Genomic DNA, 20,531 nt, shown 5'->3' on the forward strand with positions numbered 1-20,531 from the left:
CCGTCGTGGCGTCGACCTGACTAAATTTGTTAACTCTGCAGAAGTTATATTTTTCCAAGCTTTTATTAGTCGTTCTTTGAGTGCTGAAGCGCTTGAAATCGGATTTTTGCTAATTTTTCGATCTAAAATTTGCCAGACATGTTCAATAATATCTGGGCTTTGCGGTGGTGTATTTAATTGCCTTGGAGCATGGTAAAGCAGCCAATCCTTCACAATGTGTGCTGTGTGCTTTGGATCGTTTTCCTGTTGAAAGACCCAACCTGGACCAAGCTGCAAATCATCCACCGAAGATTTCGGATTAACTTCCAATAGTGATTTGTATTTATAACGATCCATATTACCTTCAATAAATATTAATCTTCCAACTCCAGATGCAGCAACAGCTCCCCAAACCATTACATTTCCAGCCACCATGCTTCACTCTTGATACCAAATTCTTCGGACTCAGTGCAGTATTTTTTTTTTCGCCACACTTTTGCTCTTCCATCGCTACCGAATATATTAAACTTCCACTCATCTGTAAACAAAACTTTTTGCCAAAAATCCATCCCCTTTTCCCCGTGTGCGAATTTCAGGCAAAGTTTACGGTTTTTTTCAGAAATAAGAGGCTTTTTTCGTGATGTTCAGAGCTCTTTAAATTGTTCTTGGATGAACAAACCTGTTGGATGAGCTTCCTCGGCCAATTTTGGAGCAGAAACTTTTGGATTTTTCTTCTTTTAGAATCAAGCTGACGTCTCTGCGAGTTAGTTTGCTCGGACGGCCACTGCGCGGTTTATTTTCGGTGGAACCACTATTTTTAAAGTTTTTTGCAATGGTCTGGACTATTGCACGACTTAAGTTGAAGATTTCTGAAATATCGCCATGTGATTTTATTTCTTTCCTGCGCTGAATAACTAAATTTCTAACGTCAACTGATATTTCTTTTCGAGGAGCCATTGTAGATGCTTAAGTATTCAAATTGCAACTAAAATCAATATTAGCAAAGCAACAAACATAAGAAAAGGAAAGAAATAGACAAACGGTATTTTACCGTTATCACAATATAGGATATCAGAGTACAAGCTAGGAAACTGGTCCTGTATGTACACTTTTGTCAACGCTGTTTTTGCGTTTTTTTAGCATAATTGTGTTGTTTTATGTTAAAGAATGGATCTGTTTTAGTTAAGTCGATTAGAAAAAGATTTCAAATTGTATAAGAGCATTTTTAAGCAAAGTGTTTGTACTTTGTAAACAACGAAAGGGAGGGGGGTATGTAGACTTCTGTCGGCCAATGTACGTCTCTCATGCGCTGCTAACTCTCATGGAGGCTTAAGTCTTAAGTATAATTATAGATGGGTTTTTAGTAACTTTTATATGTTGCTACTGATATTTAATAAATCATTACGTTCGCGGATCTTTATAATCAACTGCAAATTGACGACTATTTTGCCTTCATTCAAATGTGGTAAGCAAAATGATTTCTGCAATTGCAGACCCATTTCGAAGTTGTCGATCGCCTCCAAATCATTCGAAAGTATAGTCAAAGCGAAGATGTACATATTTTGCATGGCTGTGCTTCTGAACGTGACAGAGTTTTTAATCGAGCAGGCCACAGTGAATACCGCTTACTTAGACTTATTTTCAGCTGAATCTCTAGTTGATTTAATACCATAGTGCGGACTTTTGTGTTTCATAAAATATTACTTGATAAATTTGCCAAACTGGGTTTTCACTCCGTGTCCCTACAATGGCTAAAATATTTCACTAACTAATAGAGGTTGCGTAATAACCTTTGATGGCTTTTCTTGGGTATCTTTCATTGCTTTTGTGGCCATTCCGCCAGAAGTATTTAAGGTCCTTTACTTCTTTTTTTTACATCGATGATGTTAGTATTTATACATATTTTTCCTTCATCAATTTTTTATTATAATTAGTATTATTTTTGGTAATAAACAGCAGTGGTTTTACTTCAAGAAAAAAGTAGGCTCTCTCAACGATTGGTGCTGTAAAAAGGCACGCAATGCCTTGCGTAACCCTGGAAGCTTTGGCTACCTCTTTGTAAATAATATAATAAATAGTTTCACTCTAAAATTAAGAAATTTTAAAAATGTATTTCTCGAAAACAAAAAATTAAAAAATTGGCGGTTGTCAGAAGTGGGATTCGAACCCACGCCTACAGAGTAGACTGCGACCTGAACGCAGCGCCTTAGACCACTCGGCCATCCTGACTCATAACAGCTGTTGCCAATTGTTTCACTTAAGCTCCCGCGCATATCAAATTTGCTATTCACCACGTTTTTATGGTGTGTTTAGATGCGATATACCCAAGACACTTCGAACAGGTAGAGCACTAAAACAGTACAGTAAAAACAAGCACAATGTATTTTATTATTTGGAGTAATTTAAACAAAATTTGAAAATTTAGATACCAATTAAATAGGAAACAATCAGCTGCTCTGCTGCTACCCCCTCTTCAAGCTACTGCGTTAAAAATTTGTGAAATCGTATCACTTTTATTTGTATTTTTATTTATTAAACGAGCATTAGCAAACAATTATTAAAACTACGAGACACTTAAGATATTAACGTGCATACATACGAGGGGGGTTCAATAAGTAAACGTGGTAGAAATGAAGACACTATTTTTTCAACTTTTTTTATTTTTTTCAACACTGCCCCCTTTTAGAAAGACACACTTCTCCCAATGCTCCGACAATTTTTAACCTCTCCAAAAAATAGGAAAAATAGGATTGAGCGAACTCTCCAAAATACGCCTCTGTCTCGCCGATGATTTCCTCGTTTGAACTAAATTTTTTCCCCGCGAGGCATTTCTTCATCTTAGGAAAGAAGAAAAAGTGCTGGTGCGTTGTCGTGGTGAAACGCCACCTTGTTTTTCGCTAAACGCGGCCGTCTCTCCTTCAAATTTTTGTCAAAGTGGTCCAATAACTCACTGTCCCACTATTGTCCAGTGATCGTTCTTCCTTTTTCTAAAAAATTCATTAGGATGAGGACGCCGTTCGCATCCCAAAAAAATCATCGCCATGACCTTTCCGGCCGATGGGACTGCCTTCGCCTTTTTTGTAGCAGATTCACCGGTATAAATTCATTTTTTTTGATTGCTGCTTAGTTTCTGGTGTGTAATGATGTATCCTGATTTTATCAATAATGACAAGTCGACCCCAAAAATTTCTTCGGATCTCGCTTAAATTGCTCCAAACACTGCTTTGTAGTTAACAGTCGCGTCCGCTTGTTGTCCACCGTGAGCAATGACGGCACCCATTGGGCCGACAATTCATCGCCAACTTATCATGTAAAATATTAATTGCCGTTCTGGTCCACATAACTATGAGCTCTGTTACTTGGCGCATTTTCGTTTGACGATCAGCGAGAATCATTTCGTGGACTTTGTGAATGATTTCCTTGTTAACCTCGTCTGCCAGGCGTCCTGGTCGCTCTTCATGAGATTGGGATGTTCGCCCACATTTAAATTCGTTTAATAAATTTTTAACTGTGGTCATAAATGGCGAAGCGTCCCCATAGACAGCATCCAACTTTGCTTTTATCTCCTCACAAAAGTGAATCACCGAACGATGCAGCTAGTGTAAAATATAACATTTCTTTGCTTCTGATCCGAGTATCGAAACTTAAATCGGATGATCCCCCAAAGAAGAAGAAGGGGGCTACAAAAGCGCAGTAAAGTTTCGAAACGTGACACCAATTCTCTCTCTCTATACGAGATAAAGCGTTGATGAAGAATCATGCATACAACGTCCGGAATTATGAGATGCAACATGCTTTGAATGCCCTTGCAAAAGCTGGCACAGCCTTCAGTCGGATCAAAGGCTTTGGAAGCGGAGACTGCCCTCGACTTGAGATCTTCGACTTCAAAGGCAGCAACTTTGGCGAGAAAAACTGCAGGCACATCGTCAAAGCGCAAAAGATCCGATGATAAACAGGCGTCTAAGAACAAGCGTATGAAGCCATCTTCTAGCATAAACTCGCCGCCGGAGCTATAAGTGGCCATTATAATGAAAATAATGAATGAAATTTATTCTCACAAAGATCAATCAAGGCTCTACATGGTCCATGAAACAATTCTGGTGATTATTTCTTTGAAGACCTGAAAAATTTGCAAAATGTCTCACTGGAGGGACTACTTACCTTCTTAAAAAGATCTAAGTGGTTTAAGCAACTTGAATTGAAATTTGAGAAGGTCAAGCCAAGGAGCACCAGGAGATTTGGTGGCTCCTAAAACACTCAGGCTAAAAAGTCCATTGTATTTAAAACTCTGGAAAGAGGGTAGACAGTCAACGAGGGAAGGAGAAAAGTATCAGAGAAAGAGATAGGAAAGAATAGAGACAGAGATAGAGATAGTTAGTCCTGTGACAATTTTCCATATTTTTTGGCAAATCTGTAAATATCCTCCAGTTTTAGAGAACGAATATTACTCATTCTCACAACATCGGAACCCAAAACTCGTAGCCGTGCTCTAGCAAAAGCACGACACTCACAGAGAAAGTGCTCAGTGCTACCCGCCTCTTCCATGCACGACAGGCACATTGAGTCCTCAATGATTCCAATGGTGGTCATATGCTGACCCCATGGGTTGTGTCCTGTAATGATACCGACCATCAACCGAACGTCTCTACTTCTGAGTTTTAGTAGAAAGTTTGACAGTTTTATGTTCGGACTTGTCACAAAACACTTTGCAGTTCTGCAGCGTTCTAGACCGGACCATTGCTCTTGCATACATAATCGGTGTTCCACTTCTTGATTCCTGCAGAACTGATTCCGATTATTGGCTTTAGTCCCTGTGGAGGAACCGTTGATCCACGGTTGGCCAATTCATAGGCAATTTCGTTTTCTTGAACATCGGAGTGTCCTAGAACCCCTATAAGTACAAGCCTGTTTTGTCTTGCGACAGCTTCTTCTAACATTTTTGAACAATATTTGAGGTTTGCTTCGCGTTCTCCAGGCCCTTCAGTGCAGCCTGACTGTCACTGAAAACTCCAATCTGTTTCCCGCTCCATCTCCTCTCGATTATCCATTCGGCTACTTTCAGGATAGCAAAAACTTCCATTTGGAAAACAGTTGCCATTTCCCCATAGTGATACTTATTATTATCGTTTAAGAACCATTCGGCTCCAGACCCTATTTCATTCTTGGACCCATCGGTAAAGAAAATATCCGTCAAACCTCCCTGCATGCATTCTGGCATCAAATTTCCTTCCAAATTAAACTGTGGGTATCAGGTCGTCCCTAGGTGCCAAAAACAGTCGATACTGCTCAGATAGCATCTTAAAGATTTCTCTGTGTCCCGAAGTTCCATCTTCGTGCCAGAAAGCATATTTATGGAGTCAACACATTGCTTTTAATGCTTCCTGTTGTATCTTAAGATCCAGAGGGAGCAAATCAAGCATAGCATTTAGAGCATCACCAGAGGTTGTACTCATGGCACCCGTGATGCATAAACATACACTTCTTTGCAGCCTGTATAACTCCCGGATTGTCGACTTAATCATGCTCCGTCGCCACCAGACCACAGAGGCGTAAGTGATGATTGGTCTGATAAGTGCTGTGTATATCCATAGGACCACAGCAGGTTTCAGACCCCAGGTTTTACCAAAGGCTCTGCGGCATTGCTAAAAAATCATTAATGCGCGTTTCACCTTCAGTGAGACGTGTGTCTTCCAAGTCAGCTTCTTATCCAAGCCACTTAGTTAACGGATGGACATCAAATGCAGATATCGCAATGGGCCTTAGGACCAACGGGTGTCTTAGATAAGCAACCTGGCTAACGTAACCTAACCTAACCCATTAGGGGCATATACCCCATTTCGAATTTGTGTCGCTCTTGTTATACAAGGTTGCGTAGGTTTTTATTTTCACTCTAGAAATCAAATTTGAATTTTGATGTGGAAAATATTGTAGTTCTAAATTGAAAAAAAGATAACGGTTTCTTACACCAATCTCTCGCAAAGCACTCATTCTAAATAAGACATAGCTCAAAAAAAAACAAGACAATCGGTAGATCGGATAAATACTTTTGCTGTAAGAGTAGCAAAAAATGTATTCACTTGTTTGAGTAACTGTATTTAAATATGTAAAAAAAAAAAACACCTAACAAGCATTGCCAAACTTGGGCATTTCCGGTCAAACCTGGTCGGATTCATTTACTTTGGCCGATTGGGCAGTTTCAAATGAAAATGAATATTTTTTAGTGGAAAAAATTTACTCTGTGTAAACTTTTTCGTACTGTCGGATGCTTAAATAAGATGCGCTAAACATCAAAGCAACAGCATTGGAAGGGACGGGAATTATTTCTTAATGGGTAAACACCGGCTGACTTAGTAAAACAGAATATCTTGGGTAAAACGGTTTTATGGGCAGAAAAACATTAAAAATAATAGTAATAGAAATTAAATTTTAACGATGTTTTCAGTTCACACTTACACATACTATATGTATGTATGTAAAGGTACTATGTTTGTATTCTACTTACATATATCTCTGGTTAATTGCCTATGAAAAACATCAGAAGAACCCTGGAAAATAACATTTTTATGGACTGTACTTTACGGCGAAAAAGTTGCTTGAATTTAATTTCTCAATCACAAAATTATTAAAAAGTTGCAGGCTACTTACATAAGTGGAGTAATATAAGTTCTCATAAGTCATATGAGCTCTCATATATGTACATTTGTATGTTCATAAAAGTTACCAAGCATGCGAAAAAAATGAGGCCTCAGAAAATAACTAATGTTACTATTTAGTGCTTGTAGGGTCATTGGACCAGTTTTCTTCAAAAATGCAGCTGAAAGTACGCTTACAGCCAACGGATTACCATATAGTCGTATGTATGTATGTACTTATATGTTGGGGCAGCAATCGAGACAGCAAAGTGAATGAATGAAGTTGTCAATTCATGCCACGAAATATTTTAAGTCATTAATTGTCAACATCTGTGAAGTAATGGCCTGTCATTTTGCATGTTTAACAGCCAATTGGTATTTTTTATGACACTTATTGTAGAGCGTCCAATGACTGATGAAGGAATGATGAATTAGAAACATAGAATCTCTCAGTTAAGCCCAATTATGCTCGGAAGAAACCAAGTACTTGGGACTAACCATGGACTGCAAATTGACTTGGAAGTCAAAAAACTTCGAAAGAGTTAGGAAAGCGAGCCTAGCTTTTTATGCCAGTAAGAGAGCTTTAGGTAAGACCTGGGGAATTAAACCTAAGATGGCTCATTGGCTTTATACTGCTATTGTCAGACCCATTCTTCCATATGGAAATGTTGTCTGGTGGTGTGCTATGCAGAAAAAGACCTATTCTAATTTATTAAATAAGGTGCCGAGATCAGCGGAATTAGCAATATGTGGCGTCATGAAAACCACACCATCTATGGATTTGGACAACTTGTTACATCTGCCACCCCTGGATCTCTTCTGCAAATACTCAGCGGCCTGTTCCGCTTTAAGGCTCAAAGCGAGCTCACATTGGAATACTGTCACACATGGACATAAAACCATCTGAGACTCCTATACGGATAGACCCAGTGGTTGCGATTATTACCCTCCCATTCTCTGCTTCGAAAGGAATTTCTCAATGAAAATCCCTTCTAGACTGGAATGGCTTGAAGAAGATCGATCACCCAACACACCCGTTAAGATCTATAGTACATGGACGGATCTAAAATAGATACCGGTGTAGGTTATATTAGATTAGATTAGATTTCTGGAGGGTTGGACAAGTCCAAGCACTCAGTCGGGAGACCATTGTACAACACCCGGATAGACTTCAGTAGGAAGAATAGGGTGGTAAGACAGACAAATTGGTTGGAGATTACTCTTCTGTTGGATTCATTGATGAAGCTTAAGAGATCCGGAAGAGGAAGAGTATAAACTTTATCCATACTCAGTATATCGCAACCCAATATCCTAAGTCTGATTCTGGAAAAAGCCGGACAGCTACGGAGAAAATGCCCTGCAGTGTCGTCATTCTCAAGACAGGATAGGCATATTGGGATGTGTACGAACCCCATAGCAGCCATGTGCTGACCAAAGATCGTTATTTTCCTGTTTGGTTCTTTCACAAAGCACTTGGCTACTCTGCACGAATTCAACTCAGACCAACATCCTCTGTGGGTAGACCTCATGAAGTCGTCAATCCATAGTTGAATCGACGCGAAATTGACACCTAGAAAGGGTTATATTACGAAGAGCTTTTTATCAGTGAATCCTTTAAACTACCGGATCACTGTTGTGTTTTTCAATCGTAAATAAACGCTATTCATGAAGCCTTAAGATGGTTAGAGATAAACAGACAAGGAGTGTCTTACATTTGTCGCCAATCTCTTAATGAGATGGCTAAACAGTATCGTATTATCTTATGCTGGGTTCCAGGCCACAGAGATATACCAGGGAATTGCAGGGCTGATCAACTTGCAAGAAAAGTAACCTGTAAGTCAAACATAAATAATTTTATGGGGGTACCTCTCGCAACTTGTAATTTTCTTGTTATTGACGTACTAATCAATTCTGTAAATCAAAGCCGGATTAGTGTGACTACCTATGAAATTGCTAGGCAAACATGGCCAAAGCTAAATCTACGTCTATTCAAGAATATTATAAAATTGAGCAGACCTCAAATTAGGACCTTAGTTGTATCATAGGAAATCACGCAAGTAGATTAGGCGTTTAAATGCATGATTTCTGTGGCATCGCTGTCTCTATGTGCGATGCGGCTGCCAAACCTAACCTAAAGCTAGATATACACGAGGCAACCGTTGAAGCAACGTGTTGCGGCAACGTGTTGCCTTTGTTTAAGAAACACGTTGCAACCGTTGCTTCAATCTCAGTATTGTGTATAACTGTGGTGCAGGAAAGGTACAAGCGGAAGATACGTAAAATTAAATTTTTTAAATAATTGACGAAATACGTAAAATTACTTCTCTTATTATAATTGACGAACTTTTGTACGAAAATGAGGAAGAAGAGATGCAACAAAAGAAGAGAAAGAAAATTTGGTCCAAAAATTGGCTTTTAAAAAAAATTGAATTTTCGAACGAGAGGCTGCTGAAAGAACTGAAGGAAATGAGCCAGCGGACTATAAAAATTACATTAGGATGAAGGAAGCCCTGTTTAGAAAATTGTTGGACTTCGTAAAGGCCAAAATAACGAAACAAGATACCATAATGAGAGAGGCAATATCAGCAGAAATTAGACTGGCAATAACTTTGCGGTATCTTGCAACAGGAAACTCTTTTGCGGACTTGAAATTTTCGACGGCGGTATCTCCACAAGCTATTGGAAATATTGTCATTGAGACATGCGATACCATCTACGAAGTTTTATATTTTTCACTACTTATATCCTACAGCTCTGTAAAATTTTTATATTCAGTAATAAAACTAACATAATTTTCATTATTTTCAATTGCCATTTTTTCCTTTTTCACTTTATTTTACTCCGCACAAACCTTCTTCTTCGTTTGTTTTCAACGAACTGAATGAGTAAAAGCAGTAAACAATGATACACACGAAGCAACGGTTGCAGCAACCTATCCCAAAAATCAAATTTATTTGATATTTCAGGCAACGGTTGCAGCAACACGAAAATCAATTGGCAACACAGCTACACACGAGGCAACGGTTGCTTCAACATGGCTGGTGTGTATTTAGCTTAACATCTAAGCGCTTCTTTTAAAGGATCCTTTACAATTTTGTATGAAAACTCCTATTCAGTTAAATTTTCGAATATATGGGAAAACCAAATTAATACAATTTTATTAGTGCAACTACAACAATGAAGTCATTGTATAAAGGTTTATTGAATATTAGAAATACAATCAGATAAGCAACGCGCTCCAGTAGATTTCCAGCTCCAATCCAGCGCATGCACATGTGTATGTATGCTTGTATGTAAGTACACACATCTACTTTTCTACTGAGAGTAGAAGAGTTGCTGCGTAATTTTAATTGTAAACAGAAGAATGAGATGCATAAAGTATTTTTGTTTTTAATTTCTGAGAAAAATTCTGCGAAATTTTAAAATTTCCACAAGTGTAGAGGAGCTGTGTGGGAGGCTGTAAATGGTATGTGTGGGAAAAACGGGCTTCTTCCAAAATAAATTGAATAACATTTTTTAACAGGTTCTCACTTTTTAGTTGCATGATGAATATATGTATGTATGTATGTAAATATAATTAAAATAAAAATTCACATGGAAGCGAAAAATACAGTCAAGACGAAAATCACAAAATAGCAGTAAAGACGAAAATGATATGAAATTCAACATGAACTCAAAATAATTTACGATGATGGTTAAATAATTACCCGTGTTTGATGACAAAGGGCGTTCTTGATGGAATTGGTGTTAGCATCGTGTGCTGCCATCTATCAAATTTCAGACTGGTTGATAGGTTAGTTTGGATTTGGCAGCTATTCGAGTAAGGCGTGTTTCGTGATTTTCGCTAAGAAGGAAAAAGGGCAGCATCGTTTTTGTTTTTAGATGGGAAAAAATGTGAGGAGATAAAGGCAAAGTTGAGTGCCGTCTATGAAGACGCTTCGTCATCTAGGACCACAGTTAGATATTGGCTCAACGAATTCAAACCATTTTTGGTGAGAGCGAGCAGGACACCCGGCAGACGTGGTTACCGAGGAAATCATTCAAAAAGTCCACGACATGATTCTCGCTGATCGACAAACGAAAGACTGAGCTAAAATAGAAACGACAGGACCTTTGTTCTGATAACTTCACGTTTATAAAGGACTCTCCAATAAGAGGTGTTATTTTGATATTCAAAGAAAAATGCTATTTTTTAATATAAATGATCGGATGTTTATTTCATTATTAAGAGGAAGGTATGCCGTTAATAGTGGAAAATAACATCAGGCAAATGACCACCTGGCGGCCGCCGTAGCCGAATGGGTTGGTGCGTGATTACCATTCGGAATTCACAGAGAGGTCGTTGGTTCGAATCTCGGTGAAAGCAAAATTTATAAAAACATTTTTCTAATAGCGGTCGCCCCTCGGCAGGCAATGGCAAACCTCCGAGTGTATTCCTGCCATGAAAAAGCTCCTCATAAAAATATCTGCCGTTCGGAGTCGGCTTGAAACTGTAGGTCCCTCCATTTGTGGAACAACATCAAAACGCACACCACAAATAGGAGGAGGAGCTCGGCCAAACACCTAACAGAAGTGAACGCGCCAATTATTTATTTATTTAATGACCACCACGACCACGCTTACAGGACAATATCTTTTTCATGAAATTTTCCATTACCGAATTGCAAAGTGGCTGCCCTATGTCCTCGATAGCCTCACGAATTTCATCTTTGAGGTCTTGAATCGATCCTGGGCTGTTGACGTATACTTTCTCTTTCATATGGTCCTAAAGAAAAAAGTCGCAAGATGTTAAATCACAAGATCTCGGTGGCCAATTGTGATCACCTCTTCGAGAGATAACACGGTCCGGAAACTTTTCCCGTAAGAGATCAATGGTTTCGTTGCTTGTGTGGCACGTAATACCAATACCACCCAATTTCGCTCATAAAGAATCGTTAATCATCTCTCGATAGCCTTTTATATATTTAAATAACACCTGTTATTGGAAAGCCCTTTATATTCAAAATAGTCCCCTCTGCCCTCGATATACTGTTTTGTGCGATCTAAAAGCTTTTCGAAAAAGTGTTTCAGGTAATCGAACGAAATGTCCTTCAAGATATCGGTACAAGCCTTTTGAACGTTTTCCTTTCATGGCAAAATGCAATTTTCCAAATAGGTAGAAGTCCCAGGGAGCCATATCAGGTGAATACGGTGAGTGATTGGCGGTTAAAATGTGATTTCTAGCCAAAAAATCAGTCGAAAGAGGGGATCGATGAGGTGGTGTATTATCATGCAATAAGCGCCAGCTTCCTGCTTCGCGGTATTCAGGGCGAATTCGACGAATGCCACGAACTCCTTGTAAACAATTCCCTTGGAATCGTAAAAACAAATGAACATCGACTTGATTTTTGACTTCTCCAAACGCGACTTTTTGGGTGGGCCTTCCATTCGGCACTTTGACGCTTAGTTTCAGGTTCATGTTGGAAACACCACGCTGCATCACCAGCGACAATTTGTAATGCAAGTTTTCCTCTTTTCTCGCCTCTTTAATGAGGTCTTTCGAATGTTGAATTCTGAGCAATTTTAGGTCCTCAGTTAACTTGTGTGGAATGAAACGTGCCCAGACCTTTCGTGAGTCCAAATGATCAGCTAAAATGCGATAAGTCGATGTTTTGGAGATATTCAACTCCGATTCCATGAAATTCCACGATGATTTCGGTTCATTTTTCATAAATTTACGAACAATTTCGATGGAGTATTCGGTAATTACTGATTTTTGGCGGTCCGTATGTTCCCTCTCATTTATGTCTTCACAACCAGCTCTGAAACGTTTAAACCATGAACTCTGGCATGAGATAGGCAATCATCGCCATACATTTTTTTCATCAATTCAAATGTTTCGGTAAAGGTTTTACCGATTTTAAAACAAAATTTGATATTAGCTCTTTATTCCAAACTCATTTTTGCACCGGTGACACAAACATACTGCACAAACATACTGATACTTTAGACGCAACAACTTCGCTTTCACAGAACCGAATGTCACCAAGCTTTCACTGAAAGTCAGTTAGGGATGTAACTTCCAACGCACTAACTCATTGAAAAGATGGCGCCATCAAAAACATTTTTATCACGCCAGTCTTATTTATTTTGGGCTTCACCTTGTAGTCTCATTAAACTTTATTCTCCATGTTTTGTGTTATATATTGGTTGATTTTGTCGAGTCCCTTTTGAAGTTTAGAAGAATCTGCTTGCGGAAAAGTGTCACTTGCTGGTAAAGCAGTATCATCAGCAAATGTGCTTATAGTTACTCCTTCAGTACAATATTGCTCCCATTATGCTTCCTTGGGAACTTTCGCAGAGCTCAGAGAGATGATTTCCTTCCTTGACGAAGAAATTTCAGTTATTGAGATAAGACCTTATAAGTGTGTAGAAGTTTACAGGGAGAGTGGTTTTAATTTTTTAGAGCAAACCGTTGTGCCATACCCTATCAAAAGCTTGGGCAATGTCGTGAAACGCTATTGTACAGTATTTTTTTTTTGTTCCGATGTATTGTGAATTAACTTGATGTATAGTGCTGTGTTCTCTACGAAAACCGAGCTGATGATTGGGTATTATGTTGGGTTGTTCAATGATGGGGAACAGTCTTTTAAGAATAAGACATTCCATAAGCTTGGAAGTGATCGGTAGCAAGCAGGTTGGACGATACGCTTCATTGAATCTGATTTTTTGCCAGGTTTGAGGACCATTTTAATTTGAGCCACTTTCCATTGAGTTGGAAAATTTCCAATTAGTATTGTACGTTAATTAAGAAATTAAGAAAAACATTTTTCAAATAGCCGTCGCCCCTCGGCAGGCAATGGCAAACCTCCGAGTGTATTTCTGCTATGAAAAAGCTCCTCATAAAAATATCTGCCGTTCGGAGTCGGCTTGAAACTGTAGCTCCCTCCATTTGTGGAACAACATCAAATAGGAGGAGGAGCTGGGCCAACCACCCAAAAAGGGTGTACGCGCCAATTATATATATATATTATACGTTGGCTGTAAAAAGATCGTAGTCGAGCGATTTATTTGTGTTCAGATGTTTAATGGCAGATTTCAATTCGAATTTAGAGAGTTTACGTAAAATTATTGTAAGAGAATTTAAGAAAAATTAATAAATAAAGCCGAATTATTTAGAACAAATAAACATCTGTGTTGTTACTAAAACTTTCCTTCTTTTGTAATTTTCAGTTCTCGGACAGGCTGTAATTGAATCCAATATTAAATTTGGCCATTAATTTTACGGAATTAATTGAAATAAATCAAATCAAAACGGCTCTTAAACGACCCATAATCGAAGTATAACACTTTTTATTAAAAAGGGTCCTTCTATTAGGGCGTGCTCGACTACAGGTGGACACACCTAAAAAATTGAGAACTTTGAAGCCGTTTTTTTTTTTTGGAAATTTGGTTTTTGGATAGATCTGAGCGAACTTAAAAAATCAAACAAAAATAAATGCATACATATGTACAATATATTTTTCGGTATACGATTATAGGAATTTATACTTTATGCTCAAAAATGCGAAAACCTTGACCTCAAAAAATATTGTACAATTTGCGATAAAATTTAATTTACTTCTCAAGTCATAAAATGCATTAATGTAAACAAAGAAAGTATCTAAAAGGTAAATAATAATAAAATGCAGATATGCTTGTTTATATTTTTTCTTTATACAATTATCATTCGAGTGCATACATACATACATGATAAGTGGCACATACATTCACATATACATTTGACATACATATGTATGTATGTCGCTTCCAGATATTTATGAGCATTATGCAGCTCAAATTGTAATACTCATAGCTCATCGCCAACCTAACCCAGTGCCCTAATTCAGTTGCGTACAGCGCACACCCGGCTTCTCGGCTGTCAAGCTGTTGTCGGCATTCTTTCTATGCGCTCGTATCGCATTTGGATGTTTTTACCGCCTTTTAATTAGGGTACCTATGTATGTATGTAATTTGAGCACACAAAGCGAATAAGCTATTATACCTTCTGCCAAAAAAGTACCGTTATTTGGCTAATAAATCGCAAAATCGGGGCGAATTGATGTAAGGGGAAGTTCCTAGAGCAACTGACTTGTTGTTTTTCTTGCGATTTATTTATTTGGATGTCAGGGGGATCTGTTTTTCTTCTTGCTTTGCTTGTTTGTTTACATTCTAATTGAAATTTTAGATATTCATCAAATTGCAAAAACAGTGGAATTTCGTTTTTCGACTAATCTTCTCTTTGAGACGTCGCATAACACCCAGATAATATTCTATATTTACCGTCTGGCCATTGCTTTACTTTTTGAATTTCGTCAATCCCTTTAAGCGTGATTTTTTTTAATTCTCAGTCTTTTTTTTGCTTGATTGGCGCGGTAACCGATTAACCGATTTTGGCCGAGTTTAACAAAGCGCACCAGACGTTTCTTTCTCGTGTTAACCGACGCCAGTTGGACACACCAAGTGAAGCCAAGTCCTTTTCTACCTGTTCTTTCTAACGCAAGGCCTCCATCCTCTTCTTCTATTAACCATCAGCTAGTACCGCATCGAATTCTTTCAGAGCTAGTGCGTTTCTTTCCATTCGGACGATATGATCAGCCAGTAGAGCCGATGAATATTTATTCGCTGTACCGTGTCTATATCGCCGTAAAGCTCATAAAAAACAAAAATAAATAATTGACGCGTACAATTCTGTTCGATGGCTTTCCGTACTCCTCCTCCTATTTTTCATTTTTCCGTTGGACTACTTTCTTTGGGGTAAGTTGAAAAAAGGTGAAAGGTGTACGTCGATAAGCCAGCAAGAATTCAAGAGCTAAAGGATGAGATAATTCGGCACATTAACGGCATAGAACCTCAATTATGCTTCAGCGTCATCGAAAATTTGCACCATCAGATGGAGGTGTGCCGCCGAGGCCATGGCTGCCATTTGGCCAATATTTTATTCTATATGTAATTGAGCCATACCAATATTATCATAATAAAGAGAAATAACAAAAATTTCCTAAAAAAATTGTATTTTATTCAAAATCAACACCGGCTCTTGAAACTTAACCATCCTTTATTTGATGTTCCAAATGGTAGTTATGCACCAACCGTAAAGCTCATACAGCTCTTAATCCAACGCATGTGATTCGCCGTCGCCAACGTGAAAAGTTGCACACATCTTCCACATAATCTTTGTCTCAAACACTCCAAGGGACGTCGCGCCAGATGTTGTCATCGTCCAAGCTTCTGCACCATACGTTAGGACAGGCGTGATGAGAGCCTTATAAAGTGTTAGTTTTGTTCGGCGAGAGAGGGCTTTACTACTCCATTGACTACTGACTGTTGGCAAGAAAGATTTTCCATTCGGTTCCAAGGCTGACTTTGTTATCGGTGTTAATGCTGGTTGCTAGATAAACGAAGTCTTTTACTACTTCAAAATTATAACGGTCAATAGTGAGGTACACGAGGGCGCTCTCGTCAATACCTGGCTATTTTCTGACAGAATGTGTATATACGTAAGAGATTATAAATATGTAATTGCCCCAATAAATACGCTGATAAATAATTTTCCGCGATTATGTTATGATTTTTGCCAAGTTTTTTCTATACCTCAAAATATTTATGGCGCACAGCTGTTTGGGTTCACAAGCAAAGTTCCCAATGGAAGCGAATTTTTGGTTCACATTCGTACTAAGTCATATAAAGAGCACACACAATAGCTGACTTGCTTTATACTTGTTTCTATGTATGATATAAAAAAATAAGAATCTTGTGTTTTAAGATAAAATCTAAGAAGTAAAACAAAAAACAGTAATAAACTTATTTATAAGGAAAGTAGTTTGAAAAATTATTAATTGTTTGGCTTAATCGTCATAGAAAAATATTGATTAATCACCTTAATAATAACTCAATAATATTTCATTTACAGTAGAAATACTAGTAAAACAGTTTTAATATTAAACAAATTTAAATGTTTAATTATATTTCTAAATTACTTCAGCTGCTTGTGCAGACAAGCTAAAAAACGTTCACATATGCATTAATTACCAATAAATCCACAAAATTAATCTACCCGTTCACATATGGCAGATTACCTGCAAAATTGACAATCAGCTGTCAATACGGTTGTGAAAGGTTTTTCTTCATAGAAATTATTTTGGTGGAATATTTCGGTGTTTTTGGTTTGTTTAATTATTATTAGGTTAGCTTAGGTTATGGTGGTGGTCGGTCTGCACGTCCAACTCCAACTCACTTAGACCTTACAGGTCCGTGTGATACCACTGCGCTACACGGAAACCTCATTTACCTTCCTTCGTGGAACCATTTTGTGGGTCTTATGAAACGTAGTATTGACCCCAACTGAACGCCAGACACTTCCGCAAGAGAATTGAAAAAGTATTTCCCTAGGCAACCTGCTTTGATTTTAGCTAGGGCTAGATAATTGCAAAGGAAGTGCTCGACTGTTTCTTCCTCTTCCTCATATCTGCAACTTCTGCAATATTCATGGGAGAAAACTCCTAGTCTCGAGGAATGCCTGCCAAATAGCCAGTGACCGGTTAAACAAGCCACGACCTTCGATATATTGTCTCTTGAGAGACTAAGCAATTCCTTTGTTCTTTTCTTGTTTATTTGTGGCCATAGTAGCCTAGCTGTTAGACACGTATCTTCATTTCTCCATGACTTATTGGCCTCTTGGATAATGTGGTTTTTTATTATTAGTTTGCTCGTGGCCATGGGTATTCCAATGGTACTTTTATCACCCAGCAGTTGAAGAGCAGTACCCTTTCTGCCTAGCTTATCAGCTTTACAGTTTCCATCAATATCTCTGTGCACCGGAACCCAAATAAAGCTGACCTTGAATACGACACTAATATCATTCCTGTGCAACCTTCGATCTTAGTATAGCCGCATTCATTGATTTAATGGCCGCCTGGCTATCCGAGAATGTATTTATAGTCGTTTTTGTTACGGCGTGCGTATTTACATAGATATGTACTAAAATTGATAACAACTTAATTATATTTAATTTACAGTAAGACAGTTTTAATACTAAAACAATAAATTTCAATTTTAATTATATTTCTAAATTACTTCAGCGTCTTCAAAAACACAAGCTAACCAACTATGTACAAGTATAGGAATTTCTGTCATATACCTATTTCGTTTAGGCAAATGTTTTGACCTAGCCTAGTTACGTTCGGAATATTTTACTACAATTTCCTGGCACTATTATTCCCTTAAAGAGGTTGAGCGAGCCATTCTATAAAGCTCGGCTCCACTCGAGCTGGTTGAATTATATTTTTGACATTTTATTGCACCCTGAGTAATGTATTTTAAAGCAAAAGTAGATTTTTTGAAATTAAAACTTTCATTTATGGGAATTCAACATGCAAAAAAATTAAATTTTTTTCTATGTACTAAAGCAAAGTTAATTAAAGTGAGGTATAAATTAAGCCTTTCGTAGCTAGAAAAAGTTGCAGTAATCTGTAGAATATTTCAAATCAGTTATTAGATCAGAGGCCGCTAATCTTACTCGTGCGAGCAGTACACTTAATATAGTATACCTACAAGAATGATAGAAACTGAGAAATGTTTGCGCCCATCAGAGAGTGCGTGGCGTCACATTAGCTGAGTTGTGCAGTGTTGCCAACCATTTGCTCTTCGCAATAATTTTAGTGCTTTTTTATACCCGAAATGCGAAATTTTTTAAGTTTGGTGTTTGTTCCTTTTTTTATTTAAAGCTGCCCAAACTATAAGTTAAAAAAACTGTATTATTATTAAACGAAAGAATGTTAAAAAAGGTCACTCTGAGAAGATTTTAGTGCTAATGAAAATATGTTGATTCTTATAAAATCTGATATTTGAAAGCGCAAATTTAATTTTTTGCTCCTTTTAAGGTTATGCGAGAATATTAAATCTTCTCTCAACTCTTTTCATCATTGAAAACCTTTTTACTCATTTTAAAAAGCTGTACCTGTAAAATTTCTAAAAAAAAAATTTCTTTTATAAAATGTTTATAAAATCCTTTAAGAATATGTCAAAAGATTTTTAGAACGTAAATTTAAGTATTTCTTATATTATAGATCGTCAACCGTGACGACTCTATTCTTTGCGTTCGAGCGCTGGGAGAGGAATTTTCATGTATTCAAACTTTAGACGCGTTTTTCTCAAAACTATATTTTTTGAATTGGCGTACACGATAACTCGAAAAGTTATTGACCGATCTTCCTGAAATTTTGCACACATCTTTGTTATGATATTACTTTCTATGTGAAATTACAAGTTGTCGAAAATTATTCGAAAAAATATTTTTTTCGAAGGAAAAACAGTAGGACAATTCGCCCCAAAATTAAATTTTTTTTTTGAAGCGCTTTATTCCGCGAATTTTTTTTCCATTTTTTTTAATTCTTATAGAAATTATGACGTTAATAAAAAAAATGTTTGTTTTTTTGTAATGGTAGTGGAAAATGTGGCCGTTTACAGGTATCTGTCCCCTTCTTAAAACCGTAGAAGTGTAATCGTTTCTTCCGGTGGGACATCAAAAGCTGCTTAGTGGGACATCAAGAGCTATATTCACAGTAAAAATAAGTAAAAAAATACCAGAAAATACTGAAAAAACCATGACGACTTTTTTACAAAAAGAGAACCTTATCTTGTCACAAGCGTCAAGAACGAATCAACTCTAATATTTACTATAGCTGGAAGGACGTAAATGCTATTATATATCCTGAAAAATAATGAAATTTCGGGATTTACAAGTGGTCCGGTATTGAACGCTTTAGTTAGAACTCAAATGCTTAAAAGTATTTGCAATAATTATATTATACATATCCCCCAACCAATCGTAATTAAGCGTTAATTGACAAATATTTATTTTTGTATTGAGTTAACAATTTTTAATTACAATAATTGAGCAAATGCTTGCCAGAACTGCCTCTACATATGTACGTACATACGAGTAGTATTTACAGATTCATTTGCCAAATTATTTCGGTAGACGTACCTATGTCCAACTGTTTGTTCACTTGTCGACGCATATATGTAGGAACATATAAGTCCATATCGCCATTCGTCCGGCTGTCTGCCCATCCGGTAATTCGTCTACTTGTTAATTGGCATTTTGACACATTTGACATGTTCACGGCTCTCTCGTTGTTGGAATGCACGCAACCATAGCTCGTTGTTTGCATGTATTGATTTAATTAAGATAGAGCGTCGAAGAGCTACATATTTACATTGAACGAAGAACCTTTGTACGAACACTTGTCTGCCACTCTGTCGGTGGCTGCATTTGTCTAACGAGCACAATCAGTGATTTGATTTTTATTTGAAGTTAATTTGTGTTTTATGAATAAAAATTGCATATAAATTTGCAATTTCTGCATCTAAAAAAAATATCCAAGTGAGCCACATAGATAAGATGGATGCTTTCAGTGGCTGTGATGATTTTGATTTTATTTTGCATTCAAATGGCGGCGCTTTGTTTGACCCATTAAGCGTTGATGAGATCCAATTTTTTACGCTTTCGGCATTTATTTATATAAAAAATTCAATGCTACTTATAAAGAAAATAAAAGCGTAAGCCGGTTAACGCACAGATATTTGCATTGACGGAATACATTAGGCCGGGTCTACCATGCAAAAGGGGGGAAAAATATAATTAAAAAAAACACACTTTTGAAAGCTTCTATAGAAAGCATCTCGAAATAAGAAAACAAAAACAATTTTTTTAGAAAGAAATAACCAAAAAAGAAAGAAAAGAAAGGAAGAAGGGACATTGGATTAGAGGATGACGACCAACAGTGACTATTTACGTTCGTATTAACCACTTCCGGCTACTGATAAATTTCACCAGATGTGTGATATTTAAGGGGTTACATACGTCCAGCAGGACCAAAAATGCGTTGAAAGAAAAAC

General features: G+C 37.4%; 1 protein-coding gene and 1 non-coding gene across 2 annotated transcripts in view; one reads left to right on the plus strand and one right to left on the minus strand.

Moving 5' to 3' along the window:
- LOC128861251 (myb-like protein A) overlaps positions 1-20,531 on the plus strand; it is an 85,510-nt gene that overhangs the window by 40,243 nt on the left and 24,736 nt on the right. The gene's annotated exons all lie outside the window — the stretch shown is intronic.
- Positions 2,126-2,208, minus strand: Trnal-cag (transfer RNA leucine (anticodon CAG)). The gene has a single exon. It is a non-coding gene; the product is annotated as a tRNA-Leu (tRNA).

The sequence above is a fragment of the Anastrepha ludens genome, chromosome 4 (genome assembly GCF_028408465.1).
Source record: "Anastrepha ludens isolate Willacy chromosome 4, idAnaLude1.1, whole genome shotgun sequence".
NCBI classification, from domain to species: Eukaryota; Metazoa; Arthropoda; class Insecta; order Diptera; family Tephritidae; genus Anastrepha; species Anastrepha ludens.